This window comes from Oncorhynchus clarkii, chromosome 29, assembly GCF_045791955.1.
Source record: "Oncorhynchus clarkii lewisi isolate Uvic-CL-2024 chromosome 29, UVic_Ocla_1.0, whole genome shotgun sequence".
In the NCBI taxonomy this organism is placed as follows: Eukaryota; Metazoa; Chordata; class Actinopteri; order Salmoniformes; family Salmonidae; genus Oncorhynchus; species Oncorhynchus clarkii.
Window position 1 is genome coordinate 40,447,135 of NC_092175.1, and position 15,133 is coordinate 40,462,267.

General features: G+C 42.5%; 1 protein-coding gene across 1 annotated transcript in view; it reads right to left on the reverse strand.

Moving 5' to 3' along the window:
* Positions 1 to 15,133, reverse strand: part of LOC139388376 (doublecortin-like kinase 1a) — a 276,508-nt gene that overhangs the window by 174,946 nt on the left and 86,429 nt on the right. The gene's annotated exons all lie outside the window — the stretch shown is intronic.

The window sequence follows — 15,133 nt, forward strand, 5'->3', positions numbered from 1 at the left end:
GGTCAGGAGAATATCAGGTCAGGAGAATGTCAGGTCAGGAGAATGTCAGGTCGGGAGAATTTCAGGTCAAGAGAATGTCAGGTCAGGAGAATGTCAGATCAGGAGAATGTCAGGTCAAGATAATGTCAGATCAGGAGAATGTCAGATCAGGAGAATATCAGGTCAGGTCAGGAGAATTTCAGGTCAGGAGAATGTCAGGTCAGGTCAGGAGAATGTCAGATCAGGAGAATGTCAGGTCAGGAGAATTTCAGGTCAGGAGAATGTCAGATCAAGAGAATGTCAGGTCAGTAGAATGTCAGATCAGGAGAATGTCAGGTCAAAATAATGTCAGATCAGGAGGATGTCAGATCAGGAGAATGTCAGATCAGGTCAGGAGAATGTCAGGTCAGGTCAGGAGAATGTCAGGTCAGGAGAATGTCAGATCAGGAGAATGTCAGGACAGGAGAATGTCAGGTCAGGTCAGGAGAATGTCAGATCAGGAGAATGTCAGGTCAGGAGAATGTCAGGTCAGGAGAATGTCAGGTCAGGAGAATTTCAGGTCAAGAGAATGTCAGGTCAGGAGAATGTCAGATCAGGAGAATGTCAGGTCAAGATAATGTCAGATCAGGAGAATGTCAGATCAGGAGAATGTCAGATCAGGTCAGGAGAATGTCAGATCAGGAGAATGTCAGGACAGGAGAATGTCAAGTCAAGTCAGGAGAATGTCAGGTCAGGTCAGGAGAATGTCAGATCAGGAGAATGTCAGGTCAGGAGAATGTCAGATCAGGAGAATGTCAGGTCAGGAGAATGTCAGGTCAGGAGAATGTCAGATCAGGAGAATGTCAGGTCAGGAGAATTTCAGGTCAGGAGAATGTCAAGTCAGGAGAATGTCAGATCAGGTGAATGTCACATCAGGAGAATGTCAGGTCAGCAGAATGTCAGGTCAGGAGAATGTGGAGTCAGGAGAATGTCAAGTCAGGAGAATGTCAGATCAGGTGAATGTCAGGTCAGGAGATTGTCCGATCAGGAGAATGTCAGGTCAGGAGAATGTCAGGTCAGGAGAATGTCAGGTCAGGGGAATGTCAGATCAGGAGAATGTCAAGTCAAGTCAGGAGAATGTCAGATCAGGAGAATGTCAGATCAGGAGAATGTCAGTTCAGGAGAATGTCGGGTCAGGAGAATGTCAGGTCAGGAGAATGGCACAAAAGGAGATTGTCAGATCAGGAGAATGTCAGGTCAGGAGAATGTCAGATCAGGAGATTGTCAGATCAGGAGATTGTCAGATCAGGAGAATATCAGGTCAGGAGAATGTCAGGTCAGGAGAATGTCCGATCAGGAGAATGTCAGGTCAGGAGATTGTCAGGTCAGGGGAATGTCAGAGCAGGAGAATGTCAAGTCAAGTCAGGAGAATGTCAGGTCAGGTCAGAAGAATGTCAGATCAGGAGAATGTCAGGTCAGGAGAATGTCAGATCAGGAGAATGTCAAGTCAAGTCAGGAGAATGTCAGGTCAGGTCAGGAGAATGTCAGATCAGGAGAATGTCAGGTCAGGTCAGGAGAATGTCAGATCAGGAGAATGTCAGGTCAGGAGAATTTCAGGTAGGGAGAATGTCAGATCAAGAGAATGTCAGGTCAGTAGAATGTCAGATCAGGAGAATGTCAGGTCTAAATAATGTCAGATCAGGAGAATGTCAGATCAGGAGAATGTCAGATCAGGTCAGGAGAATGTCAGGTCAGGAGAATGTCAGATCAGGAGAATGTCCGATCAGGAGAATGTCAGGTCAGGAGATTGTCAGGTCAGGGGAATGTCAGAGCAGGAGAATGTCAAGTCAAGTCAGGAGAATGTCAGGTCAGGTCAGAAGTCAGGAGAATGTCAGGTCAGGTCAGGAGAATGTCAGATCAGGAGAATGTCAGGTCAGGTCAGGAGAATGTCAGATCAGGAGAATGTCAGGTCAGGAGAATTTCAGGTCAGGAGAATGTCAGATCAAGAGAATGTCAGGTCAGTAGAATGTCAGATCAGGAGAATGTCAGGTCAAAATAATGTCAGATCAGGAGAATGTCAGGTCAGGAGAATGTCAGATCAGGAGAATGTCAGGTCAGGAGAATGTCAGGTCAGGAGAATGTCAGATCAGGAGAATGTCAGGTCAGGAGAATGTCAGGTCAGGAGAATGTCAGGTCAGGTGAATGTCAGGTCAGGAGAATGTCAGGTCAGGAGAATATCAGGTCAGGAGAATGTCAGGTCAGGAGAATGTCAGGTCGGGAGAATTTCAGGTCAAGAGAATGTCAGGTCAGGAGAATGTCAGATCAGGAGAATGTCAGGTCAAGATAATGTCAGATCAGGAGAATGTCAGATCAGGAGAATATCAGGTCAGGTCAGGAGAATTTCAGGTCAGGAGAATGTCAGGTCAGGTCAGGAGAATGTCAGATCAGGAGAATGTCAGGTCAGGAGAATTTCAGGTCAGGAGAATGTCAGATCAAGAGAATGTCAGGTCAGTAGAATGTCAGATCAGGAGAATGTCAGGTCAAAATAATGTCAGATCAGGAGGATGTCAGATCAGGAGAATGTCAGATCAGGTCAGGAGAATGTCAGGTCAGGTCAGGAGAATGTCAGGTCAGGAGAATGTCAGATCAGGAGAATGTCAGGACAGGAGAATGTCAGGTCAGGTCAGGAGAATGTCAGATCAGGAGAATGTCAGGTCAGGAGAATGTCAGGTCAGGAGAATGTCAGGTCAGGAGAATTTCAGGTCAAGAGAATGTCAGGTCAGGAGAATGTCAGATCAGGAGAATGTCAGGTCAAGATAATGTCAGATCAGGAGAATGTCAGATCAGGAGAATGTCAGATCAGGTCAGGAGAATGTCAGATCAGGAGAATGTCAGGACAGGAGAATGTCAAGTCAAGTCAGGAGAATGTCAGGTCAGGTCAGGAGAATGTCAGATCAGGAGAATGTCAGGTCAGGAGAATGTCAGATCAGGAGAATGTCAGGTCAGGAGAATGTCAGGTCAGGAGAATGTCAGATCAGGAGAATGTCAGGTCAGGAGAATTTCAGGTCAGGAGAATGTCAAGTCAGGAGAATGTCAGATCAGGTGAATGTCACATCAGGAGAATGTCAGGTCAGCAGAATGTCAGGTCAGGAGAATGTCAAGTCAGGAGAATGTCAAGTCAGGAGAATGTCAGATCAGGTGAATGTCAGGTCAGGAGATTGTCCGATCAGGAGAATGTCAGGTCAGGAGAATGTCAGGTCAGGAGAATGTCAGGTCAGGGGAATGTCAGATCAGGAGAATGTCAAGTCAAGTCAGGAGAATGTCAGATCAGGAGAATGTCAGATCAGGAGAATGTCAGTTCAGGAGAATGTCGGGTCAGGAGAATGTCAGGTCAGGAGAATGGCACAAAAGGAGATTGTCAGATCAGGAGAATGTCAGGTCAGGAGAATGTCAGATCAGGAGATTGTCAGATCAGGAGATTGTCAGATCAGGAGAATATCAGGTCAGGAGAATGTCAGGTCAGGAGAATGTCCGATCAGGAGAATGTCAGGTCAGGAGATTGTCAGGTCAGGGGAATGTCAGAGCAGGAGAATGTCAAGTCAAGTCAGGAGAATGTCAGGTCAGGTCAGAAGAATGTCAGATCAGGAGAATGTCAGGTCAGGAGAATGTCAGATCAGGAGAATGTCAAGTCAAGTCAGGAGAATGTCAGGTCAGGTCAGGAGAATGTCAGATCAGGAGAATGTCAGGTCAGGTCAGGAGAATGTCAGATCAGGAGAATGTCAGGTCAGGAGAATTTCAGGTAGGGAGAATGTCAGATCAAGAGAATGTCAGGTCAGTAGAATGTCAGATCAGGAGAATGTCAGGTCTAAATAATGTCAGATCAGGAGAATGTCAGATCAGGAGAATGTCAGATCAGGTCAGGAGAATGTCAGGTCAGGAGAATGTCAGATCAGGAGAATGTCCGATCAGGAGAATGTCAGGTCAGGAGATTGTCAGGTCAGGGGAATGTCAGAGCAGGAGAATGTCAAGTCAAGTCAGGAGAATGTCAGGTCAGGTCAGAAGTCAGGAGAATGTCAGGTCAGGTCAGGAGAATGTCAGATCAGGAGAATGTCAGGTCAGGTCAGGAGAATGTCAGATCAGGAGAATGTCAGGTCAGGAGAATTTCAGGTCAGGAGAATGTCAGATCAAGAGAATGTCAGGTCAGTAGAATGTCAGATCAGGAGAATGCCAGGTCAAAATAATGTCAGATCAGGAGAATGTCAGGTCAGGAGAATGTCAGATCAGGAGAATGTCAGGTCAGGAGAATGTCAGGTCAGGAGAATGTCAGATCAGGAGAATGTCAGGTCAGGAGAATGTCAGGTCAGGAGAATGTCAGGTCAGGTGAATGTCAGGTCAGGAGAATGTCAGGTCAGGAGAATATCAGGTCAGGAGAATGTCAGGTCAGGAGAATGTCAGGTCGGGAGAATTTCAGGTCAAGAGAATGTCAGGTCAGGAGAATGTCAGATCAGGAGAATGTCAGGTCAGGAGATTGTCAGATCAGGAGAATGTCAGGAGAATGTCAGATCAGGAGAATGTCAGGTCAGGTCAGGAGAATTTCAGGTCAGGAGAATGTCAGGTCAGGTCAGGAGAATGTCAGATCAGGAGAATGTCAGGTCAGGAGAATTTCAGGTCAGGAGAATGTCAGATCAAGAGAATGTCAGGTCAGTAGAATGTCAGATCAGGAGAATGTCAGGTCAAAATAATGTCAGATCAGGAGAATGTCAGATCAGGAGAATGTCAGATCAGGTCAGGAGAATGTCAGGTCAGGTCAGGAGAATGTCAGGTCAGGAGAATGTCAGATCAGGAGAATGTCAGGACAGGAGAATTTCAGGTCAGGAGAATGTCAGGTCAGGAGAATGTCAGGTCAGGAGAATGTCAGATCAGGAGAATGTCAGGTCAGGAGAATTTCAGGTCAGGAGAATGTCAGGTCAGGAGAATGTCAGGTCAGGAGAATTTCAGGTCAAGAGAATGTCAGGTCAGGAGAATGTCAGATCAGGAGAATGTCAGATCAGGAGAATGTCAGATCAGGTCAGGAGAATGTCAGGTCAGGAGAATGTCAGGTCAGGAGAATTTCAGGTCAGGAGAATGTCAGATCAGGAGAATGTCAGATCAGGTCAGGAGAATGTCAGGTCAGGTCAGGAGAATGTCAGATCAGGAGAATGTCAAATCAGGAGAATGTCAGATCAGGAGAATGTCAGGTCAGGAGAATGTCAGGTCAGGAGAATGTCAGATCAGGAGAATGTCAGGTCAAGAGAATGTCAGATCAGGAGAATGTCAGGTTAGGTCAAGAGAATGTCAGATCAGGAGAATGTCAGGTCAGCAGAATGTCAGCTCAGGAGAATGTCAACTCAGGAGAATGTCAAGTCAAGAGAATGTCAGATCAGGTGAATGTCAGATCAGGAGAATGTCAGAGCAGGAGAATGTTAAGTCAAGTTAGGAGAATGTCAGATCAGGAGAATGTCAGGTCAGGAGAATGTCAGATTAAGAGAATGTCAGGTCAGGAGAATGTCAGGTCAGGAGAATGTCAGATCAGGAGAATGTCAGATCAATGAGAATGTCAGGTCAAGATAATGTCAAGTCAGGTCACGAGAATGTCAGATCAGGTGATTGTCAGATCAGGAGAATATCAGGTCAGGAGAATGTCAGGTCAGGAGAATGTCAGATCAGGAGAATGTCATATCAGGAGAATGTCAGGTCAAGAGAATGTCAGGTCAGGAGAACGTCGGGCCAGGAGAACTCCGGGTCAGGAGAACGTCAGGTCAGGTCAGGAGAATGCTTCACTGTACCGCAGCAATTGAGCCCATGGAGAATAAGCTGAGTGCAGATTTGTGACATCTATGTTGTCACCATTACTGCAGAGAACATGGCTTGTTTCTAGCATTTACATCGATATGACCCAACGTTCTTTTTCGGATTGATGTGCCGCATTTAACACATAAACCACCACATCTTGGGTCGTTAAACTGGGAGCCACTAAAGCAGGTGTGAATGACCAGTGTTGTATCGAGGGGCCTGCTTCCACTGGGCAGCTATAACAGTGTCGGCAACGGTATCTAGTAACTAGGCACATTTGTTTCCCTCCCAATATTATATTTCAAGTAGGATAGCAGCCTATACAAGGAATAACTAATATTGATTGCCATCTAGATGTCACTGTTACAGTCTACTCAGTGGGGAGGACAGGAACGCCACCCACACCGGGACACAGTGTCCTCGGCCTTTAAAACCCTGTGTGATTCGGTTCACTTGGCTGAGGCTCTCAGTTGCTCGACAAACGTCATTGTTTTGCAGGCCAGGGGTGTCCGTATATCCTCTCCCTGCTGACCATGTGTTCAGTTGGGTGGCAGGTAGCCTAGTGGTTAGAGTGTTGGGCCAGTAACCGAAAGGTTGCTGGATCGAATCCCTGAGCTGACAAGGTAAAAAAAAATCAGTCTTTCTGCCCCTGTTCCACCGGTAGGCCGTCATTGTAAATAAGAATTTGTAATTAACTGACTTGCCTAGTTACATTGAAACTACATTGTTACAATATTAGCTACACCTGTTCACTGTATCAGTAATATTCAAACATTTGGTGGCACAGCTAGAAAGGAAAATGTTGAGAGCGATATTCTCTCTGAGCTGTGTGACCAGGTGACCACTAGGTCACAGGAACAAATGCCAGGCGGTGCAGCGACACAAGAGATTTCACTGAGTTCGCCCCATTAGTTTGCACTAAGTGGCAGAATGTTTGTTTTCTGTGATCGAATCAACGTTATATAAGGCCCTTTATAATGCAACAAAACCAAAACAAATCTAACTTTGCAAAATGATTGTGATTTTGTTGTTATTATTTTCTAGTTAGCGAGTTATTAGCCCAGTTCTAGGTAAGTAGAGGTCAGCGTGTAGGCTACATTTCAAGCTGTCTTTGAAAAGCCAGTCAGGTAAAAAGCTTATGTCTTAATTGTTGACGCTACCCATCCCGGTAGCGGGATAATTGTCATCAGCAACCGCTGAATAGCATAGCGCCACAGTCAAATAATATTACCAAAAAATATTTATATTCACGAATTCACAAGTGCAATATAGGAGAACACAGTTTAGCCTTTTGTTAATCCACCTGTCGTTTCAGATTTTGAAATGATGCTTTACAGCGAAAGCATTCCAAGCAGTTGTGTAAGTTTATCGATAGCCTAGCATAACATTATGTACACTAAGCATTAAGAAGCTAGCTCACAAAAATCAGAGAAGCAATAAAAAAAATAGTTTACCTTTGATGATCTTCGGATGTTTTCACTCACGAGACTCCCAGTTACACAACAAATGTTCCTTTTGTTCCATAAAGATTATTTTTAGATCCAAAAAACCAACGTTTGTTTGTCGCGTTATGTTCAGAAATCCACAGGAAAGAGCGGTCACAACAAAGCAGTATATTCCAAATAATATCCATCATGTCCACAGAAACATGTCAAACGTTTTTTATAATCAATCCTCATGCCGTTTTAAAAATATATATTCGATAATATATCAACAGAGTGTGTAGGTTTTTCAGTAACAGCGGGAGGAACAATGGCGGCTTTACTCAGTTGTGCAAAAACTCACTCTGAGAGCCCCCACCTATCTACTTATCTGGTTGATATCCCTTTAAATCAGGGGTGTCAAAGTCAAATGGACGGAGGGCCAAATAAAAAAATCAGCTACAAGACGAGGGCCGGACTGTTCGAATGTTCATTGAAAAATTTTTAAATGACGCATATAGTCTAGTGAACCTAATTGAACCTACTGAAAACCTAACAAATATATTACAATATGATCAGATAAATAAAGCAATATTTTCTTATGGCTCTGTCAGTAATCTTTAATTTTCAACAGACACAAAAGACAAATTTCCTTTATATAAATATCCCCATAACATGAACATTAAATGAAAGAAACCGGTATTCAAGGCACCATCAGTAGACTATATTTTCTATTTTAGCAAAAGTGGGCTAAATTTACTTCAAAGAAAAAACAATAATAGCAATTTTCTATCATCCACTCAACTGAAATATTTTTAAAATATAATTGGATTGAAATACAAAAAAATAAAGTGCAAAAATCTATTAATCAAAAACAACACTTTGTTTAAGGAGAAGTAACATGCAGTGAAAACAAATATTAAATTTTAACTTTTAAACTTGAACTGAGTAAAAACTCTAAATATGTGATTGCACAGTAATGTTCACTTGTTTGAGGTTGAGGGTGATACTTGGTGGTGTCCCATCTTTTCCACAAGTTCATCAATGTTCGGGGTAAGGCTCTGAGCTGAAGAAATCCTCAGAATTGAGTGGAGGTGTTCAGCAGTAAGTCGACTTCTGTGTGATGTTTTGTTCAGGTTCATCAAAGAAAACAGTTGTTCACACAGGTATGTGCTGCCAAACATAGACAACGTTTGAGCAGCCTGGATGCGCAGCTGGGGCATTGTGCCGGGGAGGAAACGGGCGAACTCCGCAGCACCCACTGCCGCATATTTTGCCCTCAGTGCATCATTGCATTGGAGGTCAATCAACTCCATTTGGAGGTTTGGTGGTGAGCTTTCCACGTCAACAGCAAATGGGTTACCGAGCAGTTCCAACCTGCTTTTTTGTGCTTCAAAGTCAGCAAATCGGCGTCGAAAGTCAGCGGCAAGCATACCTATTTTATCAGCCAACTGTGTGCTCGGGAACGCACTGGTAGAGAGCTTCTCTTTCATGGTCTGGCAGCTGGGAAAGTGGCTCAAATTTTCTTTCCGCATCTGCGTCTCCCACAGAGTCAGTTTGGTTTTAAATGCCTTCACTGTACTGTACATATCAGAGATGACACGATCCCGACCCTGCAGCTGCAAGTTTATTGCATTCAGATGACTCGTAATGTCACACAGAAAAGCCATTTCACACAGAAACATTTCGTCTCGGAGTTGTGTTGTGTCTTTCCCTTTGCTGTCCAAGAACAGACAAATCTCCTCACGAAGCTCGAAACATCTTTGAAGCACCTTTCCCTGGCTTAGCCATCGCACCTCTGTGTGATAAGGCAAATCACCATGCTCCGTTTCTAACTCCGTCAGAAATGCCTTGAACTGGCGGTGATTCAAACCTTTGGCTCTGATAAAGTTAACTGTGCGCGTGATGATGCTCATTACATGCTCCATTTTCAAGGCTTTACCGCACAACGCTTCCTGGTGTATGATACAATGATAAGCTGTCAGCTCACCTGTCGCGTTTTCCTCTTGCATCTTTTCCCGTATCTTCGCCACCAGTCCGCTCCTGTGTCCACACATCGCAGGTGCTCCGTCGGTTGTCAAACCCACGAGTTTTTCCCAAGGCAGCTCCATCTCATTTACACATCTTGACACCTCTTCATACAAATCATGCCCCGTAGTTGTGCCATGCATAGGACGTAAAGCCAAAAACTCCTCTGTCACGCTTAGGTTGGAGTCCACTCCGCGGATGAAAATTGACAACTGGGCAATGTCAGAAATGTCGGTGCTCTCATCCACAGCCAAGGAATATGCAATAAAATCTTTTCCCTTTTTCACAAGCTGCTCTTTTAGATTGATGGACAACTGGTCTACTCTCTCGGCAATGGTGTTTCTGCTCAGACTCACATTTAAAAAGAGTTGCCTTTTTTCTGGGCAAACTTCGTCACAAACTTTAATCATGCAGTTTTTGATGAAATCCCCCTCCGTAAATGGCCGGGCTGATTTAGCGATCTCTTCTGCCAAAATAAAACTGGCCTTGACAGCAGCCTGGCCTTGTGATTTGGCTTTTTTGAACAGAGCCTGTCGAGATTTGAGGCCTCGTTTTAATTCCTCTGCCTTTTGTAGCCTTTGTTCCATGTCCATATTCTTGTTTTTGTCCGCGTGTTTCGTTTCATAATGTCGTCTCAGATTATACTCTTTCAGTACCGCCACACTTTCTCCACACAGAAGACACACAGGTTTTCCAGCTACCTTCGTGAACATATACTCCGACTCCCACCTTGTTTGAAACCCCCGGTTCTCAGTATCCACCTTCCGTTTTGCCATTTTTGATGGGTATCTGAAAGTTAATTTTACTGTGATGCTGACGACTGCTGTGCCAATAAATATTGAAATGAAGCAGCCTACTGCTCGGTGCGTCACCTTTGCATTGTGGGAAATGTAGTATTGGTGCGTGTAAAAGATCTGCGGGCTGCCGGCTTGCTGCGGGCCGGTTCTAATAATAAATCAAGATCATCCCAGGGGCCGTAAAAAACCTTCTTGCGGGCCGGATGTGGCCCGCGGGCCTTGACTCTGACATATGTGCTTTAAATGAAGGATAGGCATGCATAGGAACAGAAAGGTTTCAAAATAAGAGGCACTTCCTGATTGGATTTTCTTCAGGCTTTCGCCTGCAATATCAGTTCTGTTATACTCAGAGACAATATTTTCACAGTTTTGGAAACTTTAGAGTGTTTTCAATCCTAATCTGACAATTATATGGATATTCTAGTTTTTGGGGCTGAGAAATAGGCAGTTTCAAATGGGTATGTTTATTAGCCAAAAACGAAAATACTGCCCCCTACACGCAAAAGGTTAATCAAAGGGGCAGTTTTGTATTTTGTGACAGGTTTGAAAATGCATATAAGCCAATATAGTTGGATTTGACCTTTTGAACATTGAGATATTAAATAAATGATAGAGAAGAAGAATGGTTCTCTGTAGAAAGACAGATAGCTGTGGAATGTGTTGGAATGTGTTGGGTGGACGGGAGGAGAGCAACTTGTTGATACAGGGGAGACAGTGGATTAGGTGAAGGAGGGGTTGAGGTCAGGAGGTGAGGTCAGATCCCCTGAAGGGAGTAATAAGGGTTCAGTATCCTGTTACTCTTTTCCTGTAGAACCATAAGATGTAAGGATTGGAGAGAAGGAGGAGTGTCTTAATAAGTGGGATATATATAACTGTGATGGGAGAAATGTTGGGTTGTCTGATTTACAGCTGTACAGAACCTTCTTTCTTTTTATTTGCTCGTCCCCGGGGTGAGAAGAGCTGACCAATCAGAATTGAGGTTGCTTGTCACAGAGCCCGATGAGGTACATCTGACGCTACGCTGACTTCTCTCTCCTGGATGTTCTCCTGCTTAAACTGTCCCGTTGTGTGTTTCACTGCCTCTGAACCCCCTTACTCTGAACAGAGCCGCCCCTGATCATAGATCTAGGATTATACCCAATCCTAATTTTAACTACATTTCCCTCTCTCTCTCTCTCTCTCTCTCGTTTTGTCTCTCTCTCCCCCACACCCCATACACACAAGCACACAGTATCATGTTGTTAATTAATAACCTCTTACTTCTACCCCCTCCTTTTTCGAACATTCTGTTAAAAATCGCGCAACTTTTCAGCGTCCTGCTACTCATGCCAGGAATATAGTATATGCATATGATTAGTATGTGTGGATAGAAAACACTCTGAAGTTTCTAAAACTGGTTAAATCACGGCTGTGACTATAACAGATCGTGTGTTTCATTGAAAAACGCAAGAAAAACTGCTCTCTGAAAGCTAAAAATAATTTCCATAAGTCACTTCCACGAGTTGTTAAAAGAGGACAAAATTTAATATCGACCTGCATGCAATTCATACAAATTCCACACGATGTCGCCATTGTCGTCATTTTCAATTGAATTAATTGTTGGAAAATCCATCTATCTGACATCCGTTTCTTCCAGTCTTCACCCGGATGTTGTTAATGAAGACATTGGCAGCAATTGATTTGCAAACGAGGAGCTATTGAATATACATCGCCCTGTAATCATTTTGATAGATTATAAACGTTTACTAATACCTAAAGTTGGATTACAAAAGGATTTCGAAGTGTTTTGTGAAAGTTTATCGTCGACTTTTTTAATTTTAAAAAATTACGCAGCTTTTAAAAACAATGTTTTTTTCTGAATGACACAGCTTCCATACAAAGCTATTTTGGGTATATATGGACCGATTTAAACGAAAAAAAGACCCAATAGTGATGTTTATGGGGCATATAGGAGTGCCAAGAAAGAAGCTCGTCAAAGGTAATGAATGTTTTATATTTTATTTCTGCGTTTTGGGTAGCGCCGGCTACCGCAAAATCTGTTGTTTACGTGTCGTGCTGGTATTTTGGGGGGTGCATGCTATCAGATAATAGCTTCTCATGCTTTCGCCGAAAAGCATTTTAAAAATCTGACTTGCTGGCTAGGTTCACAACGAGTGTAGCTTTAATTCAATACCCTGCTTGTGAATTTTGATCAAGGTTTGAGTTGTAACGAGTACATTTAGCATTTAGCGTAGCGCATTTGCATTTCCAGGTGCCTACTTGAGACGTCTGCGTCTCAAGTAGCATCAAGAAGTTTCATGTTGTATTGTTAACAATTAGAATAAATCTGTTTCATGTAAAAAAATATATATATATTTTTAGATTTCAGGGATGAACTCACTGTAAATTTACAGCAGGGATGCTGTATGCTGTAATTTGTTTTACAGTAAGGAAAATAGTAATGTAAAATATATAACAGCATCTATATTACAGAAATACTGGTCAAATTTCACTGTAAAATGTTGTAATTCAGGGTTTTTTTGCCAACGACCCAACCAAATTATGCAATTAAGAGCCAATGTTAACTTTTTTTATTAATGTGGGTCTATGGCAGTCAATGGAAAACATTCTAACAGTATTGCTGATTGTCTTCTCAACTCACCATCACATACTGTTAATGTGGGTCTGTGACAGTCAATTTAAAATGAGTCTGACATAATGCCTCTTACCTCATAATGTCTCTGACCTCATAATGTCTCTGACCTCATAATGTCTCTGACCTCATAATGTCTCTGACCTCATAATGTCTCTGACCTCATAATGTCTCTTACCTCATAATGTTCTTACCTCATAATGTCTCTGACCTCATAATGTCTCTGACCTCATAATGTCTCTTACCTCATAATGTCTCTTACCTCATAATGTCTCTGACCTCATAATGTCTCTTACCTCACCACCACTAATGAGATGGGTGTGGCGTGATGCATGTTGTGTTGGAGCTTCTCAAAGTCAGGGGGCACCTCATCTCTCCTATCACATCCCAACATGGATCGATATTTTGTTTTTAATGCAGACGACAGCATTGAATCATTGTACCATGAGTTTTAATGCTCGGAGGGAGACGGCACAGTATTTAAGTCAAGAACCAAATCTTCTCCATAGTAACCCGCGAAAGTGTTGTTTACAGAATGAGGTCACATGACAGCTTCATCGGCTGTTCGATTTCACTTTCCGACATGTCAACTGATCCAGGAACACAGTCAAAACGGATGTTGCTGATTCGTTCCTCATCTATACAATGTTTGTGTATTTCCTCTGAATCCACTGATTCGTTCCTCATCTATAGAATGTTTTTGTGTATTTCCTCTGAATCCACTGATTCGTTCCTCATCTATAGAATGTTTTTGTGTATTTTCTCTGAATCCACTGATTCGTTCCCTCATCTATAGAATGTTCGTGTATTTCCTCTGAATCCACTGATTCGTTCCTCATCTATAGAATGTTTGTGTATTTCCTCTGCATGCGTTCAGTTGGTTCAGTTCCCCAGATATGTCTGTTACGTCGGCAAGGAGACACGTTTTCTTTTCACAGAAAGTTAGTTTTTTATATTCATTGTGAGGTGATATTAATAATACTCTGAGTAAAAGGAGAATGTTTTTTTGGGGGGATTTGTACCCTCCAGACATTATTTCCTAAAGGACTTAACGATGAAATGCCTATGTACGTTATGTTGTGAATTTGAACATGAATTATGCCCCTATTTAAGATCACTCTGATGTTTTTCGTACGATGTACCCAAACCTGTTAAAGATATGGCAGACATATGCCCCCTTTGGAGGGATTGGGTACCCCTAGTAAACTGAAAAAAAAATCTGTCAAAAATTGCTAATATATGCATATAATAATTATTATTGGATAGAAAACACTCTAAAGCTTCTAAAACCATTGGAATTATGTCTGTAAGTATAGCAGAACTCACAGGGCAGGCATTCTTCCAAACTAGTTTTTGTGGTCATGAAAGTTGGAGCAACTTTGACGTCATCGCCCCCACCCTTCCCAACGAGTTATGATTCTGGGGAGACTTTCTATGTCTTCCACTAGATGTCCTCATTCAGTAGAGCTTTTAATCGTTCAAATCCCGCGAGAATTGGCCCTATGGGAGTGATTTGAGTAAGTGCCACGAGAAGAAAACCTGTGCGTTAGGGCGCGAATTGGTCACAGCCATTCCTTTGTTCCAGCACTCAAGAGAAGGACAGACGATGGCCGATTGAATTGAAATTTGTTTTGTGTGTTAAAAACATCATAAAGCTTGCTTCTGCACTTAGTTTGACCTGTTTAGTCGACATATAATATGTAATTTTGAAGTTTTGATGCGCAACTTTTCCGGACCAGAGGACATTTTGGGTGCATTTCAGCTGATGTTATTAGCAGTAGCTAATACAAAGACGCAAGACTTGAAACCAAACGATGTATTGGGTAAGTATGAAGCCTTCCACAACATTCTGAACGAAGACCATCGAAGGTAAGGGAATATTTATGCTTAAATCTGTGTTTCTGTTGACTCCAACATTACAGAGAAATGTAGCTTGTATCTGAGCGCCGTCTCAGCATATTGAATAGTGTGCGATTTCTGTAACGTTAAAAATAAATGTAACAAAGCGGTTGCATAAAGAAGCAGTGTATCTTTCTAACTATATGTAGAACATGTATATTTAGTCAAAGTTTATGATGTCTATTTACGTTATCTTGCCGCGCTACCTAGATTTCCTGCGGACATTTTTGAGTAATTTCTGACCATGAACTCAATGTAAATGGACATTTATGGATATAAATGGCATATTATTGAAAAAAAAAAAATGTACTGTGTAACATGTCCTATTACTGTCATCTGATGAAGATTTTCAAAAGGTTAGTGAATGATTTATTTTTTAATCCTGCGTTTTTTTGATAGCATGTTTTGGCTATTCAAATGAGCTGTGTCTGGTGGTGGTTTGACATAAATATGTACTATGTTTTCGCCGTAAAACATTTGAGAAATCTGACTTGCTGGCTAGATGAACAAGGTGTTTATCTTTCATTTGAGCTATTGGACTTGTTAATGTGTGGAGGTTAAATATT